The sequence below is a fragment of the Marmota monax genome, unplaced genomic scaffold (assembly GCF_021218885.2).
Source record: "Marmota monax isolate L192 unplaced genomic scaffold, Marmota_monax_Labrador192_F-V1.1 WCK01_AAM20220418_F8-fsc00039, whole genome shotgun sequence".
Lineage (NCBI taxonomy): Eukaryota > Metazoa > Chordata > Mammalia > Rodentia > Sciuridae > Marmota > Marmota monax.
The window spans coordinates 11,524,317-11,546,160 of record NW_026693602.1 but is presented as its reverse complement, the minus strand read 5'-3'; positions in this window follow the sequence as shown (position 1 = coordinate 11,546,160).

Sequence of the window (21,844 nt, the reverse complement as noted above, 5' to 3'; positions counted from 1 at the left end):
GAAAAGGTACACTCAAAAATTGTTGGTGGGACTGCAAATTAGTAAACCACTCTAGAACAATATTCTTTTATTCTTCTCTTTGAAATCACATTCTTTCCCCCTTAGGCAAGGGCTAAGTTCATCCTGATGCCAATCTCTTCTCCAAATTCTTCTGAGGATGACCATAAGGTAATCACAAGTTTCTCTTCCATAAGGACAGTCATTGAGTTTTGCTAGTATGCATGCCATAGAAAAGAGAAGCTTAGCTGTTTGTACAGACTCTTAAGGGAGATAAGTCTGGCTTAAATATTTAACCTAAATGTTGCAGCATCAAGATAGAAAACTCTCAGCAAAGAGCTGGGTGTGGCTCAAATATCCATTACCTCAAGCTCTTATCATTTATTCATCTTGAGTACATTCACATCTTTTCTTGTAATTATTTTGGGACATAGAATGCAATGGTTATGCTTCTTACAGTGATTTGATTACCCTCAGTGGATGCATAGATCAAAACATCACACTGTTCCTCAGAAAAATGTCCAAATAGTAGGTTGATCAAAGAAAGAATAAAATTAATAAAAGATTAAAATGACTCAAATAAAAATATGAAGTATAATGTGAAGTTTATATTTATTTGTGTAATTTTCATTTTGTTTAAAATTCTACTTGAGTGTAAAAAGTTTCATGGTGTTACAAAAATCATGAATATTTAGAAAACTGGGGTGGGGGGAGTTTCCTCTATCATCATCTTTGTGAAATACATCACCAGATGAATTAGGGTAGCAATTTAAAACTCAGGGGAAAAAAATCTTACTTACCAGCAAATACATATGCATGAACAGAGTACCTTTCATGTGGGACACAAAGAAGTAATTCATTCTATTTCAGAAACAGTGCATTTGGTGTACCATGTGGAGCGTGAAGTGGGGCCCAGGACCTGGCTAAAGAGCAAGGAATCCTAGCTCTTTGGTGAATAAGGAGATGCAAATGTAGTGAAGTATAGCTGACTAGAAACTTCTTTCTGCTCAGCAAATACTAACGTACTAAACCAGATTCTTCCCTCTTATGGAAATGATCTATTTTATGATGGTTTATCTTACATTTTCTAAAACAAATGACGAGTTTCATGATTTTTCTTAACAGAAATGTTCTAAAATATTACATATGTAAAATAAGAAGTTTTAGGGCCCCAAGTTTAATGTGGTATATTTAGATATGATCTATGGGTCCTGGAGAAAATGTCTTATTTTTTTTTTTTTTTTGGTAGTAAGGATTGACCCCAGGGGTGCTTAACTACTGAGCCACATCCCCAACCCCTTTTAATATTTCATTTAGAGATGGGATCTTGCTGAATTGCATAGGGCCTCACTAAATTGTTGAGGCTGTCTTTGAACTTGCAATCCTCCTGCCTCAGCCTCCCCAGCCACTGGAATTACAGCCCTATGCCACCACAATAATCAAGTTCTTAATTAATTTTTAAGACAACTCCATTTATTTGGTCATACTTGTAGAAACACCAGCTCACTATTTTAATTTTGATATTTAGATTCTCACAGTGCTCTACTACCTTCAATACCGGGTCCAGTTTTAAATCAAGAGTTTGTAGTGCCTTGAAAACCCACAAAATACAAATAAAAATATAATGAGTATAAATACATGTTCAAAATTATATTCAAGATTATGTTGAGAGAACAAAACTATTATTTTTAAAACATGACTATCTAAAGGAAAAATAGTTATGACATGGGGATTTTGTAGACACCTACACTGATTAATTTGTACTCTCACTGGCAACAAATGTTGTTATGTTTTTTGAACTGGTATAATTTTAGTCCAAGTTTTCTTTCTTTATTTGAATCCAGTGTATACAGAGTATTTCTGAATATCTCTGCTTAAATGTAATTTTGAATGGCAATCTCACCAGCTCTTACACTTTAGAAGTAAAAAAAAATCTGAAAATATTTTTAGATAAGATGGTTTTATGTGTCCAATAACAAAGCTCTTTCTCCAAAGTTGAAGAAGCACACTACTTACATTCTACTTCCACTGACTCTCACAAGTTCATTAATACAATGGTATTGCTAAATCATCCTGTACAGCATTATATCACTTTTTTCCTAAAATATATTTTCCATTCTATCATTCCTCACTTCAAGAGTCAATAAGTATTCAATATTGTCAACTGATGAGGTTCTTGAGACATTTTTTTGCTTATTATCTCATTGCATATTAACATCTCATCATCTTTGTCTATGTATTCTCTTTATAGTTCTACAAATTGTCATTATAGTTATAATTCCAGCTCTGTAATTAAATATTTCACTTATACAGTAGATATTATGTAATGTAGCTATACAACTATATATGTGCCTAAAACAATGGTCAACATCCTGACATCAAAGACTGTCATATAAACTTCCCATTATTTCTCAATCTATTGAACACAGTGCAAAAACAACATAGAGAAACCATGTAAATATATCAAATTCAACCCACAGATATTGAGAGTCCTACCTAACACTTGAGAACGTATTCCAACACTCAAAATATAAGTGGTGTAAATGCTTCTAATATATTTTAACATATTCCTATGAATGCTTTCACTTGCAGATAGACATCTTTCCTGAGTTTGTTGCCATAAAGCTTCGCATGGAAGCTTTAGGTGGAGGCTCTTTTTTAGGTGGGGGTGGGGTACTGATGATTGAACCTAAAGATGTTTTACCACTCATCCAAATCTGCAGATTTTCTTATTTTCTATTTTAAGATAGGGTCTCACTAAGTTGCTTAGGGCCTCATTAAGTTGCTAAGGCTGGCTTTGAACTTATGATCTTCTTCTTATCTCAGCCTCCTGAGTCCCTGGAATTATAAGCATGTGCCACCCACCACATCAGGCTCTCTATTTCATTATTGAAACTGTCTTGAGTATCTAGTCCTCAGGAATTGATCTATACCCAGTAGTAGGCTGTTGATTCTTTTATTTCAGAATTAGATTTTTCATACATGTTGTCACTTAAGAATACTAAACTTTGGACTAATCACACACAGTTTGATACAAAATTTAGAATTCTGGATTCAAATTCAAATATATTTCATTTCAAGAGTCTTCAAAATTTTTTTGATTTGGTACAATTCTTGTTCAAACTATCCCTCTTTCTTAGTTTTTATTTTAGTTCTTTATATTTCTTTCTGATTCATATTTTTTTTTATTTTTTGCATTATACAAGCTACACCTGAAATAAGGATGTCATTACAACATCTGAAATGAGAAGTAAAACAAGCAGGACTTTTAAATTTCACAAAATGGTTCTTGTGCATAAGAGAATAAAGTATAGTAAAAGTCATACAACAAACTAAGCATACTGCCTTGACCCTCCGGAGCACAAATGATGCAAACATTTGATGTAAATGTTCTCTGAAAAAGAGATTGAAATGCAAGTGAAGGCATTTCTTTCAAGAACCACTGAGTCCAGTTATGTAGTGATAATTAGTTACTCTCCTCTTGTACACAATTATTTTAAGGAGAAAAGTAGATTGCATAATATGTTCACTGGACATATATATATGGCTAATATATCTACCATTACCTATCTATATCTAATATGATATATGTAATATCTCTATATAATATAAATATCTAATATTTATTTATAAATATAAATAATATATATAGCATATAAATATGTATTTATATGCATGATATATATTATGCATTATATATTATATATTATGCTATATTTATATAAATATATATACACTATATATGTATATGTGTGTATGTATCTATATATAGATAGATAGAGATATATAGATATTTCTTTGATAAAAATAAAGTTTTTATTTCCTTTCCATAGTAAGCATGCAGAAATAAATTCATGGCCTTAATCTCTGTTTTGTACTCAATGTATTCTATTTCTCACATTATTTGAGATTATCCTTGTGGGAAATGATGAAAAATGAGTTGTATTAGAGATATGTTCAACTAACAAAATTTATAATTCAGTCAGAAAATGTAAAGATTGCAGTATTGAACTCAAAGAGTACAATGCATAGGTAATATGTGTTATTTTACATTCGTTTTTCTTTCGTTTTGCATTTCTCTTAGATGTGCGTGTCAGACAGAGTGAAATTGACACTAGGACAATGAGCTCCTGTGCATTCTACTTTGTTCTCTTCTCCTTATGGAGAGGAAATCTTGAATAGAAACATTCATTTCCAGTTGGGTACCTTCTCTACTGAAGTGGAAAAAAAAATAAATCCATCATTGGATTTTTACATCCCATGTAAAATTGCTAGATTTAAAAGGCATTTAAAAAATAATGATTCTTTTCATGTGACAAAGTTTATGAAAAGAGAAAATGTTGGCTCAGGGAAAAGAGATGAATGAATACAATAAGACGTGTGTTGGGGGATTTATGATATATATTTAGCGCCGTAGACAACATAATACATCACTGCCACAGTCAATTTGAAAAATACATTAGATGCCATTTTCTTTTCATCAGCCTATCTGGGTTCTTTTCAGATGTCATTTTCAAGATTTATACATCCATTTTATGCCCTACCATAAAAACTCTATTACTGATTATAAACAAACTCTCAAACATAATGTTTTTGTTTTAATTTTGAGGCCAATCACATGCATGCTATGAACTTTGTGGTGATCCCTGAAAAACTGAACACCATGCTGCTCATGGATCCAAGGCAAGCACAGGAATGGTGAATGAAGTTTTTTTCCAGTCTCCTGTGTCTGACTCAACATCATGTGCGGACACTTCTCAGAGAGTCCTGGCAGTCCAAGCTCAAATGCTGCCTGCAATTCTACAGAGACCTTTGTCTATCATATGTGGTACATATTGTGCGTACTGTGAAACCTACGGGTAGTTGTCTATGTCTGACACAGTTTTGTCTTCATCAAGCTTGCGTCAGATTATAAATTCCTGAAGGCTTTTTTCTGTCAACATAGCACCCTGATATGCAATGATACAAATTGGTCTTGTTCACATTAATTTTATTGATGGGGATGATGACAGAAGAAGGCCACAACTAAGAGTACATGTAGAATTCAAAATTCTTCAGGCTAGGAAAATCTCCTGATACCTTAACCATAAACCAAAATATCTAACAGTGTTCTTGATGAATGGCTATAATGGAATTTAACACTATTAATGTATGAAGGAAAAGCTTTAATATAAAACTCTGAATGAATAGATGGGCTTGACCCCCCCCTCCCTAAAAAAACTATTGGAGCAAAAATTGACTGAAAAGAACATAGTTCAAAGAAACATACATATTATTGCCTTCATAGAACTCTCTACATTAAATAATATTTTACAACTTTCTGCTCACTCTTTTATTAGAGAATGAACATTTTCACTAAATCAATCCAAGAATTAATGGTATTTTTTAAACTGAAGTTTTTAAATCATCCTTATTACTATTGACTTGCTTTTAATACTCTACCTATTTAAATATTTCAAAAGAGCTATTGCAGGGCTGATCATGTTAATCCTGCATCTTGCAGAGTTAAGTACGTTAATTTTATTTAATCCTTTTCTAAAGTATACATTTCAAATAAGCCAATGTCAAATCTATTTAAAATGAGGGAGTTTGATATACTGCATAGATTGCTATGATAATAAGAATTATTCAAAATGTTTTATTTTTAGCTCAGGGATTATTTAAAATATTCTATGATACACATTTTCAAACCCATCCTAAATAAGTTACTTTTCCCATAGGTAATCTAAGAGGTATTTAGAAGTTGAATCTTGCCCACTCAAACTGATTAATGTGTAGATCAACCCCTGGTCTTCAGAGAGCATTTACATTAACACAAAAATTACATTTAAAAATGTTGTGTCCTCTTCTACCAAGTTAAATAAATGTGCTTGCTTTTTCCCTGAAGGCCAACACAAATTCAAGAATGCAATTTTAGAAGTCAAGGACCCCTATAAACAATATTCTATTTCCAATTTTAAGAAGGTGAAACCAAAAGATTGAACATATTTAAGTTTCAGAGTCTATCAATTACTGTTCTGTAAAAGAAGTAACCATTTATGTAGTTGATAAGACATAAACCATGAAGTTTAAAACATGAAACAAACTATATCCCAATCTGTGCACTGGTATTAATGATTAATACAGTCATAATATTTATATTTTACTGATGTTTCAACATTTATCTGTACAGCTACCTACATTATTCAAAAGTGAGGTACACCAGAGTCCAAGAGGAAAGCCCCACGGGAGAGTTTAAGCATGTATCTCATCAAGAATGTCCCATTATTACTCAATTGAAGCACTGAGAAAACCTAGACCAATTGGAAACTGAATAGGATCAACCACTTCAAACATAGTGTATTAAATAATTATTTTTTTTTTAAATTTTGAGTTCACAATTTAGTTTCTCAATTTAAATATTAAGGAAAGGAATCTCTGAGAGTCTAAGTTGAACATGACACAGTAAGTATTGACAGGCTGTTATTCAAAGTCAGCTCTCTTCTGATGGGAAAGCTTCTCTTGCTTTGGTTGCTACGATGTCTAGGTATCTCTGCATGTATCATTGCCTGGATTATCTCACTCACATATATTTTCAATATTTTTGTTCTAACAATGGCTCTAAAAATTATTTAGTGGTGGAGCTAAAGGAGTATTTCAAGTTATCTGAAACAACTCTTTATACATATGAGAAAGATAAGGCCTGATAAAGTGGTGGGATATTTCCAAGACAAACTTACTTCATATATATATAAATATTTAGTTGTATATAGACACACTACCTTTATTTATTTATGTTTATGTAGTGCTGAGGATCTTATCCAGTGCCCAGCATGCGCTAGGTGAGCGTGCCACTGCTGAGTTACAACCCTAAGACTGAGGCAGAAGGAGAAGGCAGGCCTGGTTCTGTTGGGCAGGAACCTCTTCAAGTCATCATCTTCTCAGTGAATATAAAATAGATGTTCTAAACTGTAATTGAGGCTCTTCCAATTCTCTATGCTTGATGCCCTGAGAATCATAAGAAATGTTAACATGAAATGAAGACATTGATTAACTTGAGACCAACAAAATATAATTTGAAACCAACAAAATATAAAATAAGCCAGGCATAGTGGCACACACCTATAATCCTAGTAGCTCAGGAGGCTGAGGCAGGAGGATTGAGAATTTGAAGCCAACCTCAGCAGCTTAGCAAGGCACTGTCTCAAAATAAAAAAATAAAAAGCACTGTGTATGTGGATGTGGTTCAGTGGTTATGTGCCCCTGAGTTCAATCTCCAGTATTTTTTTAAAATAAGGTTTTACTTTCATTTATCTCAGTTTTTTTAAAAACTGAATTTATTTGGTATTTAAATTTTGGAATGAGGAAAACAAAGTAGTGGATAAATTATTTATCAGTGATCTTTTGTATCCATCCTTTCCTTAGAGATATATAATTACAAGATTTATGTATCTCTCTGTTTCTGTTTTTTTTTTTTTTTTGGTAACGTTTTTATTGATAAAATATGTTATCCTAAAAAATGCTTTAATTTCATATGCTGTCATACAACGTTAAAGTGTTTTATCTCTTTTACCTTAAAAAGAAAGTTTAATGATGAATTGGTATTTCTGTTTTCCCTACACACTTTTATTGAGCTGTTCATAATAATGAAAATAGTTCTTCCAAATTCATCAGTGTGTTAGACATTGGCTTTTCCTTCATAGTGCGCTTAACCGGCACTTTTCTTTGTAAATTATTATCTATCATCATGTTTCCCAATTGCTACCTTTAGTTTGACACTTGAGATTATACTGAGTAGTGTAGCAATGGAAAAACTTTACTCCTTCTATTTTCACATTTCAAAAACCCTGAATATTGATAATTTTTTTTTCTAGTGTCTATTTTCATAAATAGCCTAGAAAAGTTAATTATATAGTCTTGGAATTGAATATACTTTCCTTCACCTTTGATATGTTTATTTCAATATACAATCATTTTATCTCATTATACCAAAAAGAAAGAAAAACCATATGATCTCTAATATAGGCACAGAATGCATTTAACACAATTATAAGTCCTTTTTTGCTGTAAACTCTCTGCAAATTAAGAACAGACATGAATTTTCTTAATATGATAAAAGGTTTTTATATAACACTTATAGTTAACATAACACTGGTGAACTATTGAATGCATAAAATTAGGTTAAAACAAAGAAATCAGATATACTCTTCTTCATTTCAATATTTTATACTAGAGGTCTTAGTCAATGTAATAAGTCAAGGAAGAGAGAGAGAGACTAAAAACGAAAAAAATTTCCCTGTTTACTGATAATGATTTTCAATGTAAAGTTCTAGAAAATCTAAAAAACATCTACTGTAACTCATAACCAAATTTAGCAAGGTCATAGTGTATACGAACAATAAAAAAATCATTGTTTTTCTCTACTCACAAATATTTGAATGACATGAATTTTTAAAACAATTATGTTTCCATAGCATTTTTAAAATCATAATATACTTAGGAATAAATTTAATAAAAATTTGCAAAATCTCTACACACATACAAAAAAATTATGGAGTGAAATTAGACAAGATCTAAATAAGTGGAAAGACGAATCATGTTCAAAGAATAGAAAATCCCATGTTAGATATTTGTTATCCCCAAATTTATTGTATACTTAGAGTTATTCATGTAAAAATTCTGGTCATTTTTTAAAAAATAGAACTATATGAGAAAATTCAAAATTTAAACTGCAGTGCAAAAGGATCTGGCACAGTGAAGAAATTTTTGTTGGTTCTTTATAGTTATACATGACAATAGAATTCGTTTTGAAATAATTATAAAGTCATGGAATATAATTTGTTCTAGTTCAGTTCCCAGTACTTCCCCTTCTCCTCCCATCCTTCCACCCCATTCTTTTTCTTCTACTCTACTTATCTTTTTTCTATTTACTTACAGTCTTTTTTTTCTCCCTCTTAATTAGTGTCTTGAGGATATATATGGGGGTGAGATTCACTGTGGTATATTCACATACAAGAGAGTTAGGTCAGATTCATTCCAGTTTTTCCCTAACCCATCCCACTTCCCTTCTTTTCATTCCCCTTTGTCTTCTCCACTGATCTTTCTTCTATTCTTTTTTTTCAACCCCCACCCCCAACTTACTTTGAATTAGCTTCAATTATCAGGGGAAACATTTGACCTTTTATATTTTGGGATGCCCTTTTTACACTTAGAATGATACTCTCCATTTCTACTCAATTACAGGCAAATGCAATAAATTATTCTCCTTCATGGCTGAGTAATACTATTTTTTGTATATATATTACTTTTTCTTTATCCACTGATCTCTCTAAGGGAACCAAAGCTGGCTCCATAGCTTAGCTATTATGAATTGTGCCCTCATAAACATTGATTTTGTTGAGTTACTGTATCATGCTGATTTTAAATTCTTTGGATATATAGTGAGGATTGGGATAACTAGGTCAAATAGTGGTTCCATTCCTAATTTTTTGAGAAATCTCCATACTGCCTTCCAGAGTGTGTTTTTTTCCCCCTTTATATAAGCTTAATTTTTAAAAATTAAAATATGGGAATAATAAATGTAGTTATTTTGATTTTGTTAATTGAATTTACTAGTTATCAAGCAATTTGATCCCAGTGCAAATTTCTCACTACATCTTTATGGAATATAGAGTGATGTTCATTTATGCATTATGATTTGAAAAACTTAAAAATCTTAGATGATTCAACATCTCAAATATTTATCACTGCATTTTCATGATAATAGTCAAAATCTTGAATCCCTTTGAATAAGGCTTTAAAACTGGAAAATTCTGCAACATGATCAAAAGTAAACATGAGTTTATAACAAAGTAATTTTAATACATTTTTTTTTTGTACTGGAGATTGAATTTAGGGGCACTCAACCACTAAGCCACATCTCCAGCCCTACTTTTTTTTTTTTTCAATTTAGAGACAAAGTCAAACTGAGTTGCTTAGCACCTCACCATTGCTGAGGCTGGCTTTAAACTAACCATCCTCCTGCTTCAGCCGCCCAGCTGCTGGGATTGCAGGCAAAGATATCTTTACTTAATATTTAGACAACCAAATTTAAGGGAAAAATACAGTGAGGGAACTTATGAACAGAACACATAATGATATCTCAAATTTAATTTAAACAAATTAAGCATTTACATAAATCAATTTTATTTAAAACACAAGAATAATGTTTCCCCATGATTTCTTTAAAAGTTTCAATTTTCTTCATAATTAGCAAATTATTTCTATTATTTTTGAAGCATCACCAAATGCAGTAACTAAATGATAATTTTTACTTAACATAAAGAAATTTAATTTCTAGGTTAAACTGATGATAATTCCATATTTCACATAACTTAAAATGACATTTATGTATTTATTAAAATTCACTCAAATTACGCAGTAGGTGAAAGAGCAGCATTCTGATCATTGAGGGCCACATTGCATGAACAGGTGATACTGAAAGTGGCATGGCTCAACTCTGTGAGCATTTCTGGAATAAAATGCAGGCAGGTATATTTCAACTTGATTGTTCATTAACATGCACTGGATTTTTATTGATATGAAGTCTAAGAATCTGCATTATAGGAAAGCTAATCTATAAAAAAAAAAACAGGAGCAAATAATTGATAAATCTGAGAAACTGAAAAATGTTGTATGCTTTAGAAGTACATTCCTACCATGTGGTTGCCACTTTCTTCCAGTTCATACCCTTCTTTGACAATCATTGATAGCCAAATCTTCATGGATTCCATTCCCTTTAATCTTTCCACGAACACTTAAATGTATAGGAACTACAGGTGGACTTTAAAGAGCATGGGGTAAAAAGCAAAAACTTATGCAGGAGCTGGGGATATGGCTCGAGTGGTAGCACGCTCGCCTGGCATGCGTGCGGCCCAGGTTCGATCCTCAGCACCACATACAGACAAAGATGTTGTGTCCACCGAAAACTAAAAATAAATATTAAAATTTCTCTCTCTCTCTCTCTCTTAAAAAAAAGAATGAATAAAGCAAAGGTATTGTGTCCATCTACAACTAAAAAATAATTTAAAAATGTATGAATTTATATGCATGTGTATACATGTATACAAAGACATATATTCAAAAAATCTATGGATAATTTTTTTGGCACATTGAAGATTAAACCCAGAGCTTTGAGCATGTTACCACCGAGTTATCTCTCTATCATCAAATATCATTTTTTTAAATATTTTTTTTTTTTGAGACAAAGTCTCACTTTATTTCCCAGGTCCTACAGTCCTTGACTCAGGTAATCTTCCTGCCTCAGCCTATGAGTAGCTAAGGAAAAAATAAATTTATTTAAAAGTACAAATTTTGTTATGTACTTTTGGTTCAATATAAATTTAGACTCATTACAAAGAACCTGCCTGTGGAGAACTTTGCAACCTTTATCAAATCCATAATTTATATACAATCTATAAAAATCTAAGAAAAATGTCAAATAGTCCCAGTATACTTATTAAAGGCAAAGATTAAGCAGGTTTTAAAAACTAGATACACCGTGAAATGTCAATATAGCAATGTAAGCGTAGTTAGAAGTGATGACCATAAACTCTGTGAGACTCATATAAGTATTTTATAATTATATTTAGATACAATGATTATTAATAATTATTAATGTATTTGGCATTATAATTCTTATCTAAGAGTGTTCAGATGTATGCTTTGCATGGCCAGAATTGCTCAATTCTTAATTAGAAGGCTGAGACTCTGAGAAATTTCCCATATTCAACTTCAATGTTTTTATTGAATATCAGTCAATTTCTTTAATTTCTACTAACTGGATCATGAAGGCCCAGAAACAACAGGAAACTGTCAGAGAACTGCAATTCATTTGATCTCTATTCTGCCTCAGAATCTTTCTAGGTACTATTTCTATGCATACCTTATTTGAACCTATAACATGAACATCTGGACTGCCCTTGTGCACCAATACATTGTACTCTGCTTAAAACTATTCTCCAAACAAAATATTTCTTTACCCTATGGAATCACATGTAAGATATTTTTTCTATATTTTTTTCTTATTCTTCTGATATTTAATGTTTCATGGAATATTATGATTTTTTTATATTTCTGACTTAGAAGACATATGTTTGAAAAGAACATGGCTAGAAATGTAAACAGTTTGTTCTAAAATGACTAATGCTGTTGGAATGCAGTGGTCAGAGATTTTAGGCCAAAGTAGACAAAAAGAAATAAGACTTACAGAAGTTGTAGTTGCATTCAAACTCTATAATATCTAAAAGAAGCAGGAAAAAGAGAAGCTAGCTTTTCCAAGTGATCCTATTTCTACCCCTTATTCTTATTCTTTTGTCATATGTAAGAACATATAGCCCTTCATATATGTTTGTTAAATTATCATATTGTAAGAAAAAATAATATGTAATATAATCAGAAACCAAGTTGTGTGAAATTTTAAATAAAGTAAAAAATTGTAAGCCTATATTAAATTTAAGACTGTAAATTACTGAATAAAACAAACATCTTTGTGGATGTAAGAGGAGCTAAGTAATAAATAATCTCCTAGATATGTTATGAATTCTCTCACTACTATAAATAAAATGTGCAGATGAAAACAAATTTCAGAGTAGGCACACACACAAAAAAAATACTGTCTTTTCAGCAAATGTTTATATTCTAATTAAATAAAAAGAATTAAGATAGCCCATTTCATACTAATATTACTGGCGGAATATTTATTGTTTGTGCTTACTCTTATAATAATAAACATGTACAGATTGATACTCATCCCAAATGTGTTCTAGAAAGCCAGCAATGTAAAAATAAATTTAAATATGGTGCCAGAAACCTTCCCAACATGAGCATGTTTTGCAATATTCACATGGATATTTTAGTTAATAATCTCTATAGCTTTGTTTTTCAGTGAAACAGGCCTGTTTGGTAGAAGTCAATTTTATGGAAACAAAATGCCTGGTATATAGGTATACGTTAATTATTTATATTTAGTTAATATAAAATTGCACTTGGTATGTCAATGTGAATCATTATTGCTGAAAGTTAAGTAAAAGCTCATTTGAGCCCCCAAGCAAATCAAAACCAAGATTTCTTTATGTCTTAGCATAGATCCTAAAATCTCTCAGTTGCTGGACTCCCTCCAAATACCCTGTCCTCCAAGAAGGCTGATCTCGCAGAAAGGGCCCGGCTGGGTTTGTATACAGCACAGTCACTGAGGGCCTGCAATTCAGAGGGGTGCCGCACTTGATTGAATGCTCCACTGCTACATTCTCAAAATGCTTTAGAGTTTTTGAAAAAGGGACCCTACATTTTAAATTTTCATTGAATTCCACAAATTATAAAATCATTCCTGATTATCAGATGTAAGAAGGAAGGTGGAACTATAACCTTTATCTGAGTGGAGCATGTTGGCCATGGGGCACTGGGTTTGATCATTATCACCACATAAGAATGAATAAACTAAAGGTATTGTGTCCTTTGACAACTAAAAAAAATTAAACGTATGAATTTATATGCATCTGTATACATATATACAAATATAGACAACCAAACTGCAAGACTCAAACCTCTGCCTCAACCCCAAAGTGAACTGTCAGAAATGACAATAAACTCAGCCATTGAAAGGCCAAAGGAGTATTTATATTGATTTTTTTTCCCTTAGCATACATCTTAACTTTAAATAGAACCAAAAGCCTAAAAGTAAAATGATGTACAAGATGTAATGGACTATATATTAAAGTCAGAGCCAGATACAGCAGTGTTAATATTAGGCAAAAAAAAATAGTAAGGCACTAAACATTAAATAAATATGGAGGAGACCAATAGCGATAACAATTTTAAATCAATTTAAATGAAAAGTAAAACATCTTTCAGTTTTATATATGAATATGTTCAAGGAAGAAATTATTAATTCAGCAGATAAGGAGATTTTAATAAAACTCATCTGGAAAATGATGCATTGAGGAGAAAGAAATGACAGACATCTCGATAATTTGATGAAAATAGTTTAGTAAGTCCAGACTTACTGCTCATTCAGCAGTCTAGGTTCTAAACAGTCTACATTCAAGCTGAGATGATATAATTATTACCCAACCCCTCAAAAAAATGTACACTGTACTTGACCCAAAATAAGCTGGTTAAATAAATGTCAAATAATTGATACTTTATATAAGTGTTATTCTAGGATCACAAAGCAATGACTTTAAAATTCCACTATAAAAACCATTCATGTTTCAGGGTTATAATTGCTGAAGGCAAGATCCATTAATGAATACTCAAATTAGTGTACAAAACATTAAGGAGAAACAAAACATTTGCACAACCTCAAAGTATTGCACCCCAGATTTACAAATTGTGGTGTTATTTTCAACACAAGTATATACCCTTTTGCACCCCATCCTTCAGGAGGTGGAGATCAATATCTTCCCCTTGAGTGGAAAGCTAGGGAAGATACAAATCAAGACCAATAATCACAGCTTTGCAAGCGGTGTCCCCCTGGGAGCAGCCAGATAAGTCAAATAATGACAATTCTCTAAGAATGAAGCCTAGATGACACTCAACTTCTAATGCCCACTCCCACAGCTGTCAGACATTGGTTTCTATCCTGATTGTGATGAATTGGTTTTCAAGGATAGTGAAGAGCTGGAGAGAGAGACGGCACTAGAAGTTAAAATGCCACAAATCTCTCTGTTCTTACTGAATTTCTGCAGCTATTCTTGAATAAAGCATCCTCGAATTGCTACACACTTTTGGTTGATTTCCAGAGTTACAAAAAAAAATGGATCTTGAAAATTCTGTGAGCTTTTTTATGAATTTGATGGAGGATGGGATGTAGAAGCCCCTACATTCATTTCTTCTGACTAACATTAAACATATGATTAGCCTAAAGGACTGCAAGGAAGATTGATAGAATCAGAAACCTGCTGAAGAACCAGTAAAGAAAGTGTCTCCTGAATTTGTATTTGGTATAGTAAATGAGGAATAAAATGATGTCTAAAACAGACAGTGAAGAACAAAGCATAGAGGGAGGTTTTGTTTGTATTCCTGACTTTAAGGTGACATATATTGTATTAAATAAATGACATGTAAAGAGATATTGTAGAAATATATCCCCAAGGATCATATAAAAATTTTATTTTTGTTTCATGATTTTTAGGTTTCTTTCTTTCCTTCTTTTTTGTTGTTGATGATGTTTTCTTTTCCTTATGTGGAAAAAAAACTGCAGAATTCAATTTACATAATTTGATTCCATCAGTTTGGATTAGAAAGAATTTTTTATTATCTGTGTACACAAAAGGAATAATCTACTTTTGTATTGCTCTGCCATTTTCAAAGTGTTTCAACCAATTCATCTAATACTTACAGTAACATGTAAAGAAAGTTTTATTTTTCCCATTTGTTATAGTTTTCTATTGTTGCATAACAAACTATAGGAAATGTGTTGTTCAAATAACACTGATTTGTGAGCTCACAGGTTTTCTAGAGTGAGGGGTTCAGCAATGTTTGCTCCTAAGCAAGGCTGCAATCAGGATGTTGGAAGAGTTTATTTCCCATCTTAAAGCTCAACTGGAGATGGTTCCAGATGTATGTTTACTCAGGGTGTTGGAACAATTTATTTTCTTGCTTTTATTTTCTATTCAATCTTACTTTATAATTAAAAAGACAATAAGTGAAAGAATGCACGAAATAATTTTTTAAATTAGAATAATCCGTAATTTAAAATACTAAATATCAAGAAGGAGTTTTTAAAGAAACTTCAGAAATAGTCTTAAGGAATAGTATTCCCAGATCCATTAAAAATGCCAGTATTTGGATTGAAAAGTTTTTAAATTTCTGTTTAACAAAGTGCTCTTATTTTTTTTTAAGAATTGTTAATTTATAATAGTGTAAGCCCAGGTAATAATCCTAAACTTAAAACTATTAAAAGGAATACTTCAGATGAATTAAATCTCATGGAGTTGAATGGAGCAGAAAGTGATCTGAAAACTGGGCAGCCCGGAAAACCAGGACATGTTCAGAGAGCATCACCCTGCACCTGCCAAGGGGGCAGGTAGCATTTATGGACAGAAAAAGGAAGCCGGAAGCAGAAATAGCTTGATTGCTTATAGACTCAGTGTTGGACTTCCTTGAACACAGTTCAATCAGTTAGTAACCCTGATTGGCTGAGGCCCAGATAAATTTTTACAAATATGTATTCCTCAGTTTGCCTTTGATTTGTTTATATATACAGCTTATAGTTAGATTCCTAAAGACCCAATGTATGAAGGCATTCTCAAGCCAAATTTAATTTATTTTAGCATCATTGATTGTGTAATTTTGGGCGGGGAGTGGGATACCAGGTATTGAACTCAGGGGCACTTGACCACTGAACCACATCCCAAGTCCTATTTTATGTTTTATTTAGAGACAGGGTCTCACTGAGTTGCTTAACACCTCCCTGTTGCTGAGGCTGGCTTTGAACTAGCAATCCTCCTGCCTCAGCCTCCTGAGCCACTCGGATTACAAGCATGCACCATTATGCCTGGCTTGACTGTGTAAGTTTGATCAAGTTTCTTAAGCCTCAGATCACATGTTAATAAAATGGAGATACAATGGTGTATATCTTACAAGATTTTGTATACATTTAGTAAGTTAAGGCAAAGGCACAGGAAGTGCTTGAGATATCACTTACTCATTGTAATTGCTCCTAAGTTCTACTAATTATTATAAGTGTTCTCAATAGCACTATTGTTTTGAACACACTAGACAACTTTAATATTAAGATTATTACTTAACATTTCTAAAATTTACTGTTTGTGCACTTCTGAAGATAAAGAAAATAGAATAGGTAAAATAAATATATTTAATTTTATTAAATCATGGCATTAAAAAACGATCTAAATTTGTTAAAAAACACTCTCCCCAAGTATTCATATTATGAAATTATAAATGAAAAGATGGTGAAAGAAGAAAGCTATATTTAGGTCATAGCCTACACATTTATTCCTTCTCTCCCCCTTGACACATTTATTCATTGTGAGATATTTATCTATCTTTTGTAATAAAATAAGAAAGAAAGACATATGGATTTTGACATGAATATGACAGTGTTAGCAGTTTATATTATATGTTATAATTTTCTGCTTTCTACTCTGCTTTAAATAAATTAACACATTAGGGAGATAACCCACAATATCAAGTCTACAGAACAAATTTTGCCATAATAAGTATAAAAATACCATTATTACTATTTGCTTTTTCAAATTGTTGTTATGGTTCTCACTTAATAAACAATGAACAAGCTTTTAGCTCTATATCTAATTCTTTTGAATAGTTAATTATTCTTTCATTTGTATGGATAAAAGATTGCTTATTTTTTTTCAACTGAAAACACTGTTGCAGCAAACCCCTTTGTGTGTATTCTCCTTCATTCTACTCTATTTCTAAATGTAGACTGCAAAGAGTGCCACTGATGGGAAAATGAATTAATTTTAATTGCTTTCTTTCTGTTTATTCTATTGAGAGGCAAATGTGTTCTCCTTTAGCAACAATGGAGATGAAAATTCACTAGCACTGCAGTGACCACCATCTTCAAATGAGTAAGTATATTTATCTCCAAATTCCCTGTGACCTTGGACTCCTCCTTGGACACACACAGGTATTCAATGTGATTCCCTTTTGTGAACTCTTAACACCTGACCACCATTTGAGTTTTCTTTTGCTACATTAATTTGTACAAGCTCAATGCTCACTGAGAGTTTCCAGTTTTTACTGGATTTATCAAAATTCCTTGCCTCTCTTCTTAGGTTTTTTCTTTGATTTTTTTCTTTGGATGTATATTTGGTTTTTAATTTTATTTTTCATAAAACAAATACGTAAATCTGCTTTCATTTTTACTTTCTGGATTTATGTCTTTTTAAGGAAATATTTCTCCTCACAATTTACAAAAAGATACTCATCTAATTTTGTATTTTTATTTAATTACTCAGTTTTAATTCTTGATATTTCTCAAATTAATATTTATATGTTGATTAATGTGAAAAACAGTATTTTTCTGCTCAATCATTTCACAATCTATCAAAATATTACCTTTACCATATATGTGTGTTAATTATGATAAGTATAATATTATGATTAAAATAATCTTGTAGGAGTTTTGCTGTCTGGTAAGTATGTCTGTCCATCATTATTATTGTTTTGTAAAAATTTTCATAGTCTCTCCTTTCTACTCTGTGTTGGACAAATAATTGAGACCTTCAATGATAACTTGATGACTTGCACATGGCTGGTGCTTACTTACCCCCTGTTGATATGGTGATCACAAAGACAGTGGTAATTAAAAATAATTGAAGGACGGGCCTGGGGATGTAGCTCAGTGGCAGAGCAATTGCCTAACATGTTTAGTGCCCTTGGTTCATTCCATTAAAATACTGCAAAAAAAAGTGAAGAATATATCCTGACAATGTCAGTAATATCACCAGATTTATTTCTTAAAGTGGTTTCATAGAAATGGAGGAATATTTTTGTATTTCCATTTTGCCAAGGGATTTTTGATAACAATTCTTTGAAAATTTCTGAAGAAACGTTTTGTTGCCATTAATTCTATTTTTACTCCATTTGGAAAAGTCTATTTAAAAAAAAAATCAAACTGAAAAACTTCTCAGCAATGGAAACAATCAGTGAGGTGGATAGAAAGCCTACAGAATGGGAGCAAATTTACACCACACACACATCAGATTAGAGCACAAATCTCTAGGATATATAAAGAACCAAAAAAAAAACTTACCAAAAAAACAAACGAATAGCCCAATTAATAAATGGGCTAACGAACTGAACACACACTTCTCAGAAGATGATATACAATCAATCAACAAATAGATGAAAAAATGTTCAACATCTCTAGTAATTATAGAAACTCAAATCAAAACTACTCCAAAAAGATTTCATCTCACCCCAGTCATAATGGCAGCTATTAAGAATGCAAACAGCAATAAGCGTTGGCGAGAATGTGGGGGGAAAAGGCACATTCATATATTGCTGATGGGACTGCAAATTGGTGCAACCAATATGGAAAGCAGTATGGAGATTCCTTGCACTCAGCTGTCCTACTCCTTGGTTATACCCAAAGGACTTAAAAACAGCATCCTACAGAAACACAGCCATATCAACATTTACTGCAGCACAATTCACAATACCTAAATTGTGGAACCAACTTAGATGCCCTTCAATATATGAATGGATAAAGAAACTGTGGTATATATACACAATAGAATATTAGTCATTAGCATTGAAAGAGAATAAAATCTTGACATTTTCAGGTAAATGGATAAAGTTGGAGAATATCATGCTAAGTGAAGAAAGCCAATTCCAAAAAATCAATGGCTGAATGTTTTCTCTGATATGTGTATTCTGATCCATAATGGGGATTGGGGGAATCATGGGAGAAATGGTGGAACTTTATATAGGGAAAAAGGGAGGAAGGGAAAGAGAGGGGGCATGGGGGCAAGAAAGATGGTAGAATGAGATGGATATCATTACCCTAAGTACATATATGAAGACATGAGTGGTATGACTCTACTTTGTGTACAACCAGAGAAATGAAAAATTGTGCTCTATATGTGTGCTATATATATATTGAAATGCATTCTGCTATCATGTGTAAAAATTAGAGTAAATAAATAAATTTTAAAAATATATTGAAGGCTTATTTGTGGTTTTAATAATTACATTTTCTTCCATTCAAATAATAAACAACCATGATCCCACTTAGGTCATTCCTAATATAAGTTCAAAGATTAATTAAGATGGAGCATATTCAGGACGGTATGGCCATGGACCACATTTTTAAAAAGTCATGTAGAACTTGAAAATGTAGTACATTTTTATTATTATGTTTTTAGTGGTTCATATTTATTAGTGAATTACATTTTAAATATCTCTGTAATTCTTACTAATTGTTTCACTTTTTAACTTTGGAGATGAAAGTGTGGATTTTGATGAGAAATATCACTGTTCATATTTCCTATAAGTGTTTAATTATTTAGATTATTTTGAAACATTAAGCTTTTGTTTACAAGTTTTGTGACCTCATTTTCTATGAGGTTATTGTTACTTGACTCATTTTTTATATTGTTAAAACATTAATTTAGAAGGAATTAGACTGTATTTTCTGTTTCCCATGAATGAATGTGGAGAATCTGGTGGATCTGATGATGAAACTCTTACATAGTGTAGAACTATCATGTTTTCTGGCTCCACAATTCTAATACCTTCTCTGAACTCATTCCCAGAAAAGACTCAAAAGTATGACCTTAAACATAACTACTTCCCACCAAAGTCAAGTCTGATTAAGAATATTTGAAAATCTCAAGATGCAGACTAAGTATTTCCTGTACTTCCATGTTAGCTATCTAAAACGCTTTGTTGCTCTCTATATTTCTGTTGTGATATAATTTGGTTTCTGTAGTCAATGTTTTTCCCTGATGGTGAAGCTCTGGAAAGAAGCATTTGATAGGTTTTCCTGATTAGCTCTTATGGAAACACCTCCCTTCTGGTGATCTTATCTCTAAATGTAGTTTTTCCACAGTCACCCACTGTTCAAAGCCAGGAAGTTCTCTATATTTTTATTCTCAGATCTATAGTCCCATTTTTCTCAATGGCCTTGGTTCTCTCCTTTTAGGGATATATGGTTGGTGGCAAAATTGTGATTGCAACAGAGTAAATTGATGTTTCAGCAAATCTATAAATTTGCATTCAATTATATATTTTTATTTCTTAGTATTAAGAAGAAAGAAAGTCTTCAAGGCAAAGTTTCTCTATAAGAGTAAAACCACATTAGATTCATGACTCTACTGTGCTGTTTCCTAAATTTTAATACAATGTAATTATATCAAAATCAAATAAAACACTGTAAGTGTTATGACTCAATGGGATCAAGTTTTCTATACTTTCGAAAATGTGTAAACATAAATTTATGTTTTATGTGGTAAAGATGTCAAAAACTGTATTAGAATAATGATTTACTTTGTCTATAACATTTCAATGAATGCAAAAATACATAACTAAACTTATATGTCATTTAAAATAAGAAAGAAGCATTTTCCATAAGTAGTGAGTTCTCAGTATTGCATGACTGACTGACATTTGTAAATCCCACCTGATTATTATTGAATAATCTACTGGCAGTTCGAAGGCAAACAGTGACAGAAACTAACTGTTTTGGAAATTTCCTTGTCCAAATGAATAAAGAATGATAGTATATGTAAGTTCTGGAGTGAATTGTTGTGGAAGTTTTAAAGATATTACTCATTTTTAAATTATATAAATTAGAATGAAATAAATTGATGTTACTGTTATGAGAAAAGAAAAGAATATTATTTTCAAAACTTGAAGATACACTAAAATGCATAGTGTAGGTCATTTGAAGATTAGCAGTATAACACATCAAAATCTTCCATAACTGTTTATTCTGTGAACCATAGCCTGTTGAAATAAGAATGTTTTTATGGTTGGTTGAAGATTTTAATATCAACAAAATATGTTAACACTGTTTATTATGATAAAACACTTTGGTTTAAAATTAAAAAAAAAAACAAATTTGTTTCTTACAGCAAATTCTATGAAGAAGCAAAGACAATTTGAGAAAGTAATCTTATCTGTTGTGAGTTTATTGAATGCCACCTCTTATTGGTCATGTCTGGGTGTAGAAGATGGTATGGTCCTGTGGAGGACAGGTGTAAGTAGATGAGCACCCATTTTCTTAATGCAAGGAGTGTCCAAGTGTAGTTTTAATATTTTTAAAATACAAAACAGGCTATAAAGACAACAAGAAAATAAAAGATATGACCATGTAGTATGTGAGTGCTTTTAAAAA